The 14,209-nt window shown below is 33.4% G+C and overlaps 1 protein-coding gene across 5 annotated transcripts in view; it reads right to left on the bottom strand.

Annotated features, from left to right (window-relative positions):
* Positions 1–14,209, bottom strand: part of Zc3h12b (zinc finger CCCH-type containing 12B) — a 353,709-nt gene that overhangs the window by 129,183 nt on the left and 210,317 nt on the right. For all 5 annotated transcript variants that reach the window (XM_047535486.1, XM_047535488.1, XM_047535487.1 and 2 more), the window contains exons 2-3: positions 10,131–10,187; positions 7,114–7,235 (exon numbers count right to left, since the gene is read on the bottom strand). The gene's annotated coding sequence lies outside the window, so the exon portion shown is untranslated. The remainder of the gene's footprint in view (positions 1–7,113; positions 7,236–10,130; positions 10,188–14,209) is intronic.

Genomic DNA, 14,209 nt, shown 5'->3' with positions numbered 1-14,209 from the left:
GAATCAAACACTATTATCCTATGTAAATGTATGATTACACAAATGATATGCCCCTACTTTATGTACAGAGAAACAAGATGTATCCCATTTGTTTACAATAAAAATAAATTTTAAAAAATGGCAAAAAATAATATATAAAAAAATGTAATGAGCTACAGAAAGAAATCTTCAGAATATAAAATTAAATATTTCTGTTAGAGTATGATTCAGAAAGCACTTGTGGGCTTAAAATACACTTTCTCTACAAATATATCTTGTTATATGCATTGTTAAAAATTACAACCAAAAAAAAAGGACTGTGAATGGACCATATATGCTTGTCTTTATTTCTATTATACATCACACAGCCAATTTTAAGGCCATAATCTGGTGGTACCTTGCTATCACTCAAGATCTACATATATATTTTTTTTAATTTTATCACTTCTTTTTAGTTACACATGATGGTAGAATCTACTCTGACATAATTATACAAGCATGGGATATATCTTATTCTAAATCTGACCTCAGTATATCTCCTTCCCCTTTCCTTTCCCCAGCCCCTATTCCCTTCCCTCTATTGATCTTTCTGACATTAACCCATAATTATTTGTATATCTGATGTTAATTTCTAATATTCTACTTTTAGATCATAATATTCAATCATCCTACTCTCACTACAAGTACCCCCTGACTTTAAAAAGAGTTTCAGTTTCCTGAAGCATTTCTCCACGTATCCTAGTTCCCTTGATACAGTCATGCATTTTTACAACTTGAGAACATTTCTCATGCTGTTTGCTCTTATATAGAATGCCTTTTTACCGCCTATTCTACTTTAATCCCAGATAACATATATTGTCTCTATGAGGCATTCAGTATTCCTACTAAGCACAATTGACTATCTCTTTTTTGATCCTAAAGATTTTTTAAAAATAATCACAATTCATTTTAATTATATGTGTCTATTGCCTCTGTTGGTCTGTGAGTTGCTTAATAATAATAGCTAATAATAACAGCATTTATCGTGATTATTATCTGTGACCATTGTACAAAAGATCGTTATGTGTATTGTTTCATTTATTTAGGACTCAAAATGTCTTATGAGAAAGAATTATCTCTATTTTGAAAAAGAGAGAATAAGAGAATCAGCTCTTAATAAGAGCTGATTCTCTTATTTTCTCTTCTTTAAATAATAGTTAGGATACTTAGCAAGAGCTGAGAACTGAATTCAGGATTATATGATTTCAAAAATGGTACTCTTAACAACTATGCAATTTTTAAATCAAGCATGTAGGCCATCTATTAATCATATTCCTTATATCATGCCTAGATGTGTGTGTATATCAATGTATATCCATGTGTATATATGTAGAGAGAAAGAGAACCTACCTCAAGGAAAATAATGATGCATGGAAAATAAGAAATATAATACACTCCTCAATCAGGGAGAAAATGACCTTCCTTAGCTACCACTGTGATCCTGAAAAATCATTTCACCTCTTAGAATTTCTATCTTCAACTTTAAAAAGATAACTAAACTAAGATAGTTTGACTTCTTTTCCTATTTGTATCCCTTTAATTTACTTTACTTGCCTGATTACTCTGGCTAGACTTTCAGGAACTATATTGAATAAGAATGGTGAGAGTGGACAGCCTTGACTTGTTCCTAACTAGAGAAGACACTTTCTCAGTTCTTCCCCATTCAGTATGACATTGGTTAGGGGTTGTCATATAGAGCCTTTATGATATTGAGGTAAGTTCTTGTTCCCTCTAGTAACTTTAGTGCTTTTAACATGAATGGAATCTTGATTTTTTCAAAGGTCTTTTCTGCATCTACTGAGATAATCATGTAATTTTTGTCCTTGATTCTATTTATGAGATTTACATATTTTGAAACAATATTGCATCCCTGTGGTGAATCCAACTTGATAATGACATGCTATCTTCTTAGTGTGTTTTTGAATATTGTTTACTAATATTTTATTAAGGATTATTGCATCTATGTTCATCAGGGATACTGTTTATTAGTTTTCTTTCCTTGATGTCTTTATCTGTTTTTGGTATTACCATGATATTGGCGTTATAGAATGATTTTGGGAGTGTTACCTCCCTTTCTATTTCATGGAATAATTTGAGGAGCATTGGCATTAGTTCTTCTTTAAAGTCTGGTAGGACTTAGCAGGAACTCCATCTGGTCCTGTGCTTTTCTTTGTTGAAAGGCATTTTATTGCTGCTTCAACCTCATTGCTTGATACTGGTCTGCTTAGAATTTCTATATCTCCTTTGTTCAACTGTGGTAAGTCACACCATAGTAAAACATGCATACCAATGTTTATAACAGCACAACTATACTAGTCAAATTATGGAGCTATCCTAGGTGTTCGTCAATACAGGAATGGATAAACAAAATGTGGTATCTATATGAAATGGAATTCTCAGTCATAAAGTAGAATGAAATCGTCATTTTCTGGTAAATTGATGGAAGTGCAGAACATCATGCTAAGTGAAATATGTCAGACTCAGGAAATCAAGGGTCTAATATTTTCTCTCATATTCATAATCTAGAGAGAAAAAAGGAACAAAAGTGTATATTGCAAAAACAGAAGAGAGGTCAGTAGAGTAGAAGCAGGGGACCAAGGGAGAGGAAGGAGGAGAGGAAAGGGGGAAGAACTGGGGATGAAGGTGAGCAAATTTTGTGTATGTATGGTTATATCACAATGCATTTCAATTTTATATATAACTATAAAGTACCAGTGAAAACATTAATAAATAGAAGGAAAACTAATAGAATAGAGAAAAGGGCTCAGGAGAAGAAGGAAGGGAGGGAAAGAAGAAGAAGCAGAGATTGAAATGGAGCAAATTACATTATAGGCATTTATGAATATGTCAAAATTGCCCACACTATTATGTTTAACTATAATGCCCTATAAAAAAAGATAACTAATATTTATATTATAGTATTGTTCTGAGTACTAGATCATGTTAAAAACATCCTAGCCCATAGTTCTTTTCTTCATTCTCTAGCAAACAGTAAGAGGAATTTGTTTTTATAGTGGAAAGATGGTAATAAATTAGTTTTTAAATATTCCACTATTAAATCATCAAAGAAGCTATCCCAACATCATTCAAATTGAGCACAATTCTCACCCCAGGTAGAATGGTTATTATAAAAAACAATAACAAAATTAACAAATGCTAGCAAGGGTGTGTAGAACAAGAAACTCTCATATACCATTGGTAAAAATGTACATTAGCAACACCATTATGGAAAACAGTATGGAGGTCTGCCCTACCCCTGAAAACATTAAAAGTAGATTTACCATATGATATAGTTATTGTACTTTTGAGTATATATCTGAAGGACAGGAAATTAGCATAACAAATAGATACCTGCAAGTCCAAGTTTCTTGTGCTACTATTCACAGTGACAAATATATTGAATCAACCTAGAGGTTCATCAAAAGGTTAATGGATAAAGAAAATTATATATATATATATATATATATATACACATATACACACATATATACATATATATACATATACACCACACACACACATATACATACATACATACATATATACAAACAATACTATGTAATGGAATATTATTTTAGCCATAAATAAGAAAGAAATTCTTTCATTTTCAGTGAAATCTATGAAATTGGAGGGCATTATGTTAAGTGAAATAAGCCAGCACAGAAAGATAATTACCCATGTTCGCTTTCATATGTGGAAGTAAAAAATGAAAAAGTTGACCTGAATATAGAATATTGATTGATAGAAATTAGGAAGGAAAATGAGTTGGATAAAGGGAGGCAGGACTTGATCAGTGTACACTGTGTATGCATGTATTATAATATCACACTGTCACATTAATGTGTACAATTAACATGTTAATCAAAATTTTAAGAAGCACTGAGGGCTCAGAAAATAAAGAACCATTCAAGTGAGAAATAAGGCTTACAAAGGCTTAGGCTGCCAGAGGATATCTATTTATTTGGTAACATGACTGCTGCCTCAGAAGACATCCTTTCAGATGGTCCCTGTTGACAGGAATGTTTTTCTTCAGTCCCTTAAATGAGTCTCAATTAAGATGTATACATGGGGGTTAAATCGATGTAACTGTGGTCAAATGAGTGACCTGAAAAACTGAGATGGTCATATTTGGTAAAGAGATAATGGAATAGTCCTTCTTTCAAACAACTACATAATTAATATGACTTTAAAGTCCTACAAAATGGAGCCTATATTGTCAAAATAGCCATACCACCAAAAGTGCTTGCAGATTCAAAGTAATTTCCATCAAATTCCAATGACATTCTTCATAGAAATACAAAAAGAAGTCATGAAATTCATTTAGAAAAATAAGAGGACCAGAATAGCTAGAGCAAACCTTAGCATGAAATATGAAGCAGGAGTCATCACAATACCAAACCTAAATAATACTACAGAGCTATAGTAACAAAAACAGTATGATATTGGCACCAACATAGGCAAGAAGACCAATGGAACAGAAGATACAGAGACAAACCCACACAAATACAGTTACCTTGTACTAGACAAAGTTATCATAAACACACTAGAGAAAAGATAGCATCTTCTACGAATGGTGCTGGAAAAACTGGAAATTCATATATAACAGAATGAAAGTTAACCCCTATCTCGCACCCTGCAAAAAAAATCAACTATAAGTGGATCAAAGACCTAGGAATTATACCATAAACCCTGCACCTACTAGAAGAAAATGTAGGCCCAACACTTCAACATATTGGCACAGGAACAGACTTCCTTAACAAGAGTCCAAAAGCACAAGAAATAAAATTTAAAAAATCAATAAATGGGATGGTATCAAACTAAAAAGCTTCCTCACAACAGAAGAAACAATCAAAAGCATGAAGAGAGAACCTTCAGGATGGGAGAAAAACTTTGCCAACTGCACCTGAGAAATGGTGTTAATTTCTAGGATATATGAAGAACTCAAAAAGCTTATCAACAACAACAACAACAACAAAAAAAACAATCGATAAATGGGCAAAAGAACTGAAAAGACACTTCTCAAAAGAAATACAAATGATCAACAAAAATATGAAAAAAGGTTCAATATCTCCAGAAATTAGAGAAATGCAAATTCAAACTACACTGAGATTCCATCTCACTCCAGTCAGAATGGCAATTATCAAGAATACAAGTAAGAACAAATAGAAAATGGAACACTCATACATTGTTGGTGGGACTACAAATTGGTACATCCTCTCTGGAAAGCACTATGGAGATTCCTCAAAAAACTTGGAATAGAACCACCATTTGGCCCAGTTCTCTCACTCCCCAGCATATATCCAAAGGATTTAAAATCAGCATACTACATTGACACAACCACATCAATGTTCACAGCAGCACAAATATCAAATACTGGCAAGGATGTAAAGAAAAAAACAGTGGTTGCTTATGCACAATTGGTGGGAATGTTAATAAGTTCAAAATAGATACACCATATGATCTAGTTATCCCATTTTTGGGTATATATCCAAATTGAATGAAGTCAGCATACAAAAGAGATACCTGCAAACCCTGTTTATTGTAGCACTATTCACAACAGTCATGGCATGGAATCAGACCAGGTGTGCATAAACAAATGACTAGATAAAGAAAATATGTTATATATAAACAGTGGAGTATTATTAAGCCATGAAGAAGAATGAAATGTCATTTGAAGAAAATGGATGTAACTGGAGGACATAATCTTAAGCAAAACAAGACAGACCCTGAAAGACGTACTATGGTTTATACATGTGGTGTTCTCCAAAAGCTTATGTGTGAAACAATTCAAGAAAGAGGTGAAATGATTAGATTATAAGATCCTTATATTAATCACTGCATTAATCACCTGAAAGGGATTAACTGTAAATAGGTAGGGTGTGGCTAGAGAAGGTGGGTCATTGGGAACATACCTTTGGGGTTTAGATTTTTGTTGATATAAGTAGAACTCTGTCTCCTGGCCATGTCCTGAGACACTTCCTTCTGCCACACTTTTCTGCCATGATGCATTCTGCCTCACCTTGAGCCCTGAGGAATGGAGTTAGCCATCTATGGACTGAGTCCTTTGAAACTGTGAGCCCCCAAATAAACTTTTTCTCCTCTAAGATTGTTTTTGTTAGGTCTTTACTCACAGAAGTCAAAATGGTGCTTAAAACAAGTATGGTGTGTTCTCACTCATGCGGAAATTAAAAAAAATAAAACAAAACCAATAATCATAAAAAAAACCCATGAAAGTAGGAGAGGGATTACTAGGACTGAAAAAGTTGCCAGGGGAAGGAGGGTAGACATGGAATAAGCATGAATGGACATTGTTATGGTTTGGATGTGAGGTATCCCCCAAAAGCTTACATGTAAGACAACGCCAGAAGGTTCAGAGGAGAAATGATTGGGTTGTGAAAGTCTTAACCCAATCAGTGATTAATCACTGGACAGGGATTAACTGAGCTGTAACTGAAGTGGTAGGGTATGGCTGGAGGAGGTGGGAATTGGGGAAGTGGCTTATATGTTTGTTTTGGCAACTGGAGATATCTCTCTCTCTCTCTCTCTCTCTCTCTCTCTCTCTCTCTCTCTCTCTCTCTCTCTCTCTTTCTCTCCCTCTCTCTCTCTCTCTCTGCTTCTTGATCATTATGTAAGCTGTTTCCCTCTGCCACACTCTCTGCCATGATGTTCTGCCTCACCTTGAGCTCCAAGGAATGGAGGCTGCTGTCTGTGGATTGACACCTCTGAAATTGTGAGTCCCCAAATAAACTTTTCCACCTCTACAGTTGTTCTATTTGGGTCCTTTAGTCACAGCAGTAAAAATGCTGACTAAAACAGATATGACCAACATATAAGGTATGCATGTATGGATTTATCATAGTGAATCCCAAATAATTTGCATAATCATTTTGTGTTAACAATTCTAGTAAAATAAATAAGAAGTTGATATTAAATTATTTGGATTAATACCTGTGAAATTAGGAATATTTGGTGTTTATAAAACTGAAGAAATAAAATATATGTACAATAAAATAATATATAAATGTAGAGTCTCCTTTGGTTTATAACTAATTACTTATGAGTAGGCGAGCTGTCTGATTTTCTTAAGAGACTTACCATATGTGAAAATTCAAGGTTATCTTCCAGTTTCAGTAATTCAGTCACTTTCCTCCATAAAGGAAGATAAGCATTTATTCTGGACTCCAATGACAAGAGTTCTGCCAGTAGTTGTTTGGACTCTGTGGGTATATAGAATGAGAGGAAAGACAGTTTCATCTATTCATTTAGGGTTGAAATTATTCTAAATAAAATACAAACATTTCTATCTGTATTTGCCGTTTTTAAAAGAAATGTAGTAGCATCTAAGGTATGTGCTGAAGAAGAAAATATCTAAAAAAAGTAGAAGAAAAGTATAAATTGCTAGTATTTCAGATTAATCCATCTTTCAAACAGGAACTCAGCAAAATAAAGGAAACAATTATAAATCACATAAAATAGAAAAGACTGACTAATACTACAAATCCAGGTTAAAGATGGATGTGGTGGACATGACTGTAATCCCAGTGACTCAGGAGGATGAGGAAGGAGGATGGCAATTTTCAGGCCAGCCTCACTCAGCAACATAGTGAGAATTTCAGCAACTTAGCGGGACCCTGTCTCAATAAATAAATACTAAAAAATAAAGAACTGGGGATGTACTTCAAAGATAAAATGTCATGGTTTCAATCATCAGTACAAAAAATAAATAAATAAAAAATTTAAAAAATCCAGGCTAAGAATAGACTCTAATATATAATTTATTTTTCAAACAAATAAAGTGAAAATGATGACAACAACAATAACAACACCCCCTTAAGCTTAGATAAATAGTCAGGAGGAAAATATAATAATATTAAAAATCTCTGCATAGATGAGGGAACAAGAGCCTCAATATTTTTGGCCAAGTTTAGCATTGCAATTTTTTTTGTCAAGGTTTTCTGAGGACTGTAAGTTAGTTAAATATCAGCTAGAACAAATCCAAGGGTTGTGTTGCACAGTGTGGAAATGATAAAGACAAATAAATTCATTCATTTTGTTAGTAAATGAAAATATCCTAAAACTACACACATGTAATCAGATGAACCTTAGCCAAATAAGCAGACACTTGGATAAATGATCGCAACCAGATGGCTTTGTTCTCCACTGAAGTATACTGTTGAACCATATGATTTGTACATAATGTCAAGAGGGGAGAGATTTAATCATTCACTTTCCTTTAGTTTACTATGTGCTACAAATCACTAAATTGATTTGTATAGATATGTTACATGTTGTATCTTGGGTATATACTAATATTTCTATATAAGGGTTTAAAGCTGAAGTAGTTTAAGAACAAGATGTCAGTCAGCAATATAATTCTTCAGTGGAATTTTGATGTTCAGATTAAGATAAAACTAAAATAAAGGATTCAGTATTTTCAATTTTAATAATATAAGGATAGGGTTGTTAGCTTTTGTTTAATAAAACGGGAGTCAATTTTTATATTTTAAAAGATAACCAGGATATTTGGAAGAGATGGGATAGAAGAGGGGGGCTTTGGTGTCCACAGTGAAATAAAGGCATTAGGGAAGGTTCCTATTCCCAAACTCTGAGAAGTCAAGAGATGTAGCATTGGCCTGAAGACCAGTCAAGGAAAGATTTTAAATATATATACCATGAACTTAATTTTTTAATTTTATCTTTTATTATTATTTTTATTATTTGGTACTGGAGATTGAACCCATGGGACTTTACCACTGAGCTGCAGCCCCAGCCCTTTTCATTTTAAATTTTGAGATAACTTCTTGCTTAGTTGCCCACAATGATCTCAAAGTTGCAATCCTCCTGCCATAGCCTCTCAGGTTGCTGGGATTATAAGCATATACCACGGTGCCCAGCTCTTACCAGGAAATTTAATATTAACAGCATGGAGTTTCATCTTCCTTTATACCTAATTTCCTTTAGGATTGGAAAATTAGAGTCAATAGATCAAGTTTGATAACTATTTTTTAACTTGAAAATGAGGTATAGGAACAAAACAATTCACTCTTTCCTGCATATAATATGCCCAAGTCCAATACCACTTCATCAGCATGCTATCTAGAGTAAAAGAACATGGCATGTAGAGTGATGGAAGTATGTGCAGTAAATATTTTTAAAAAATGAAAGCTTATCCTTACCTTTAAGGAAATGATACCTTATATGTTCTAAACCACTCTAATTTTAATGATGTCTTAAATCTTGCTCACTCAAACATCAAGTAGACATTCATCAATTATACTATTATGAGTGGCTTACCAATTTTAATTTGGCTACAAGTATCAATATTAATCCTGTTTTTAAAAAGTACACCTTCCTTTGGGAAAACGCAAGCTTACAAGGAGATATATTAAGAACAATAAAAAGAATTCTCTCACAATGGGATTCATCAAAAGTCTCTGATAACTAATTTCTTCCATTATATTCCAATGTTTTACAAATAATTATCTACTCGAGAAAGTAGAATAGTAGAGAAACTGAGCTAAGCTGCAAGGGGATGCTGCTAAGTTTAGATAACCAAAATCAAAAACAAGATTTCTCTAAAATCATAAAGAAAAGGCATAAATCAATTTACATTTAGTTATCAAGCATATGCCTACGTTACAAAACCATGTTATAACCAAATACTGGATTATAGGGTACTGAAAAGGATTAAATGAGTAAGAAAGTGCTTTTCAACTGCAGAGGGCTATGTATATATAAGGCACAAGATGAATGGAGTGAGTAAAAATTACCTGGTACCTCCTATCTACCAGGTAGTAGGGTAGGGATTTTATACATATTAAATTATTTACTACTCAGAGAATCCTTACTAAATAGATACAAATAAATGTAATTTACAGAAGAGTCCTTGAGGCTCAGAAAGATTGGGGGACTTATTCAATATTACAAATTTTAGCAAAATAAGTACCAGCACAATATTTTTAGTCTGAGTATATTTAAACTTGCCTTTACCATGAATTATTCTAATTGATGCTAACTTCTCTCTTGTATTTAGTTCTTCAACACAGTATTGTTCAACTACATTTTCTTCAACAGCTTATGGTATCTTTCAGGTGCTGAACCATGTATTTTACCTTTTGCTATAGGCTTCTCAAGGTAGACTTCACTTATCCAATCCATCCATTACTACACTGAAAAACAAAAAGGGAACATCTTAGTTAACCAGAATCTAAAAGTTCCCTGAAAGACAGAAAACAAATAAGATCAAATTGAAGAAGGAAACCATAGTCCAATTCCTATACACTAGCAAGAAAAACCCTGGCTGACCTGTACAAAAAATAGACAAATAACCCGAATAGACAATTTACATAAAAGGAAGCTCCAAAAGGCAAATAAACATGAGGAGATATTCAGATATTCAATGTCCTTATTAATCAGAGAAAAAACTTTAAGAAATTCAATAAAATTTTATGCCTACTGGACTGCCAAAAATACCAGTCAGTTAATGCAAACACTGTTGAAGATGGGGAATGGGTATTTTCATTTAGCACTTGCGGGAATGATACCATGTTGGAAATTATTTTGGCAGTCCAAAGTGAAAATGAATGTGGATATACTGTATTAGCTAGCACCCACACTACCAGATACATGCCTCAGAAAACATTTCACACATGTACAAATATAAACATCTTCACCACATCACTGTTTGTAATGACAGTTTGAAAAATGTCATTACTATGAGAATGGTTAAATAAAATATGATATATGTGAAGGACAGAACATTAGATTTATATACATCAATATTCACAGATTTTAAAATACAAGGTTGGCAGAGGGAAGAAATTTTGCCTGTGGACAACAGTGTAGGCTCAATGTCCTTGGATCCAGTTTGTCTGTGATCTTCCCTTACTGAGGAAATGTCCTACAGATTGCAGATTATTTTAGCCTAATACTCCATTACACTTTATGGAATCTATACTGTATGTCTAAATGTGCTTGTCCACTGGGATCAAAGTGAATGGGGCAACACAGGAACTATGATAAAGCACTAATGGAGAATAGTGATCTAACACTAAAGGAGATTATTAGGAAGGTGAGTTCTATAAAATGGTAAACGCCATTATTATTAAAAGTCACTGATTTACCAATGAAAAATAATTGATTGAATAACTGTGAATATAAATTAATGCAGTAATTGGAAGACATTTTAGAAGAAGAATATTACTTATAAACTGTGACTTAATTATAAACTGTGACTTACTGAAGAACAAAAAAATCCAGAAAATGTGAAGAAAATATTAAAATATGTAAAAAAATTTACAAGTGCAGATTAACACATAGCAAACTGTAAATTAATGGTAGAAATAGGACAAATATTGGAGTTGATTTCTGTATATTAATGAAGGTTCACAGTAATAGAAATTATTTTAAATTAAGATTGAAAAAAATATAAAGATGGAAAGGAAGAATGAACACTTGAGAATATGGTGATATATGTGGAGTGAAAGAGAAGTAAGTACATTGTATTAAGGGCAAAAAGTTGATATTCTGGGATGATCAGGAGATCATGGTAGAGATTACCAACAAAGTTGGTGGGCAAGGTCATAAAGAAGTAGATGGGTGACAACTTTTGGAGGACACAGAAACTAGAAGAATGACACAAGAAGCACAAGTAAGAATGAGCAGGTTTTTGACAAGTGAAATATTATGGTTTAAATGATTTGAAGCCTGACCCACCACCCATGCTGGTCCACAGTCATAACTGTGGAGTGAAAGGGCATTGAACATTGGCTAGACCTTGCATCAGTCATAGTCAACAGAGAGAATCAGTGCCCACCATTCACAACTTGGGGCAGTGAAAACTAGAACACGGGAGAACCACCTGATTCCCTATACTACACTATCCCAGATAGCGGCACTGGCCATTGGAATCCTTCTGCACCACAGAACACCTATGGAAAACCCACAATGAGAACCTGGATTTTTTAACAGATACCAGGCTCTAAACCATAATGAAAACAATGCTGTGGAGGGGAACAGGTACACGGTGACCTACAGCAATCACAGAGGACGCTCCATAGTCTGTACCCTGAACTTCACAGAAGGAAACAATGAATACATAACACTATGCTCTCTGATCAGTCAGTTGTAGGGCCCTGAGCTGACAAATTAGAACCAGCTGCTGGAAGGTCCATAGCAACTAGGGAAGTGGCTCCAGTACTCCAATAACTCTGGAGGGATCCACAGTCACGGACTGATAGACAATTTCTAAATGTCCAAACCAAAATGAAATCCAAAGCAAGATTCAAAAATAATTTTCTTCACCTTGGCATGATTTACTATAAATAATTTTAATGTTAACTTTGATCATATGTATTATTATTTAACTGGATTGACATTCACTATCCTAATAGCCAACATTGTACCTTCAACCCCCTTGAATGTATTTCTTCTAATTTGTTAAAGTCTCAATTGGAAATAATATTTATATCTTTGTTTTCCTAGTTCTAGTTTATACTTACCCCTATTCCTTCCTGTAATATCTGCTACTACTTCAAATACACAAAATCTATTTCTTATTTCTACCTTGGTGCATTATGCTTTTCTCTCTTTTTTCTCTCTCCCTCTCTTTTTTGCCCAATCTTTCTTCTCCCCCCTCCTTTGCCCTCATTTAATGTTACACCAATTGTACTAAATTTATTCACTAAATTTTGTGACCTATTCCAGGACTTTACTACAAGATTATACCTGAATTTCAGGAACTGTACAGAACAATATCAACAAAATTTTCATTTTTCATAACATTAAATATTATGAGGTTTGACAATGAAGTGATCGTAGTAAGTAGGATTCAGTGGCATCTCTCAAAGTGGTGCTGATATTGGGATCAGCAGAGGTCCCACACTGAGTTAAAGTATCAATATTGCATATCCACCCAACTCAAAGTTCTTAAGAGAAAGAAGCTCAAGAAGTAGTAACTTGCTTAAAATAATTGATAAGTATTCCAAAAGATAGCTTGTTATAAAAACGACATGAAAAAATAAGGGAACAAATAACCCCAAATAGTTCATAATGCTTCAACAATTGATTCCACATCAACAGCACTGTGGAGAGAATGTCAGAAAAAAAATTAGAAAGTTAATAATTAAAATGTTCAATGATTTAGAAGAAGACATAAGGAATGGAAGTACAGAAAATACAGGAAGTGAAATAAACTTACAATAAAGAGACAGATTCTGAAAAAGAAACAAATGGAAATCCTAGAAATGAAAGACTCAATAAATCAAATTAAATACTCAATGGAGAGCATTACCAATAGATTAGACCAATTTGAAGACAGATTTTCAGACCTCAAAGACTAAGTATAAAATTCATGAAAATAAAGTTGGCCATAAAGAAAAAATGTTAAGAGACCATGACCAGAATATTCAATAAATATGGGAAAACATCAAGAAGTCAAATTTAAGAAACAATGGGGTAGATGAAGGCTCTGAAATACAAGCCAAAGGGATGCAAAATCTTTTCAATGAAATAATAATATTAGAAAATTTTCCAAACCTTGAGAATGAGATGAAAATTTAAATATAGGAGGCCTATCAGACTCCAAGTATACAAAGTTGCAATAGATTCACTCCAAGAAACATTATAATAAAATGCCTAATATATAGACAAGATAGAATTTTAAAAGTTGCAAGAGAAAAATGGCGGGTTAAATTTAGAGGGATAGCAATATCTATTTCAACCAATTTCTCAGTCTAGACGCTGAAAGAGGGCTTGACCAAGCTCTGAAAGAAAACAAATGCCAACCAAGAATACTATACCCAGCAAAATTAAGCATCAGAATTGAAGATGAACTAAAAATCTCCCATGGTAAACAGAAGCTAAAAGAATTCATAACCAGAAAGCCTGTACTACAAAACTTATTCAATGAAATAATTCATGAAGAATAAATGAATGAAACACAGAAGAGTAATCAATTAAAGGAAAATCAGGTCCAATTGAAACATTAGAAATACATCAAATGGCACAGAATAAAAAGCATCTTTCTACAATCATATTGAATGTAAATGATCTAAACTCTTTAATCAAAAGAGATAGGTTGGCAAATTGAATTAAAAAACAAGACTCCAAAATATGGCATTTCCATGAGACTCACCTCATAGGCATCTATAGACTGAAGGTGAAAGGACGGGAAAAGAGATAACATGAAAAT

This window comes from Sciurus carolinensis, chromosome X, assembly GCF_902686445.1.
Source record: "Sciurus carolinensis chromosome X, mSciCar1.2, whole genome shotgun sequence".
Lineage (NCBI taxonomy): Eukaryota > Metazoa > Chordata > Mammalia > Rodentia > Sciuridae > Sciurus > Sciurus carolinensis.
Note: the sequence above shows the minus strand (reverse complement) of the source record. Positions and strands in the feature narration are given on the sequence as shown.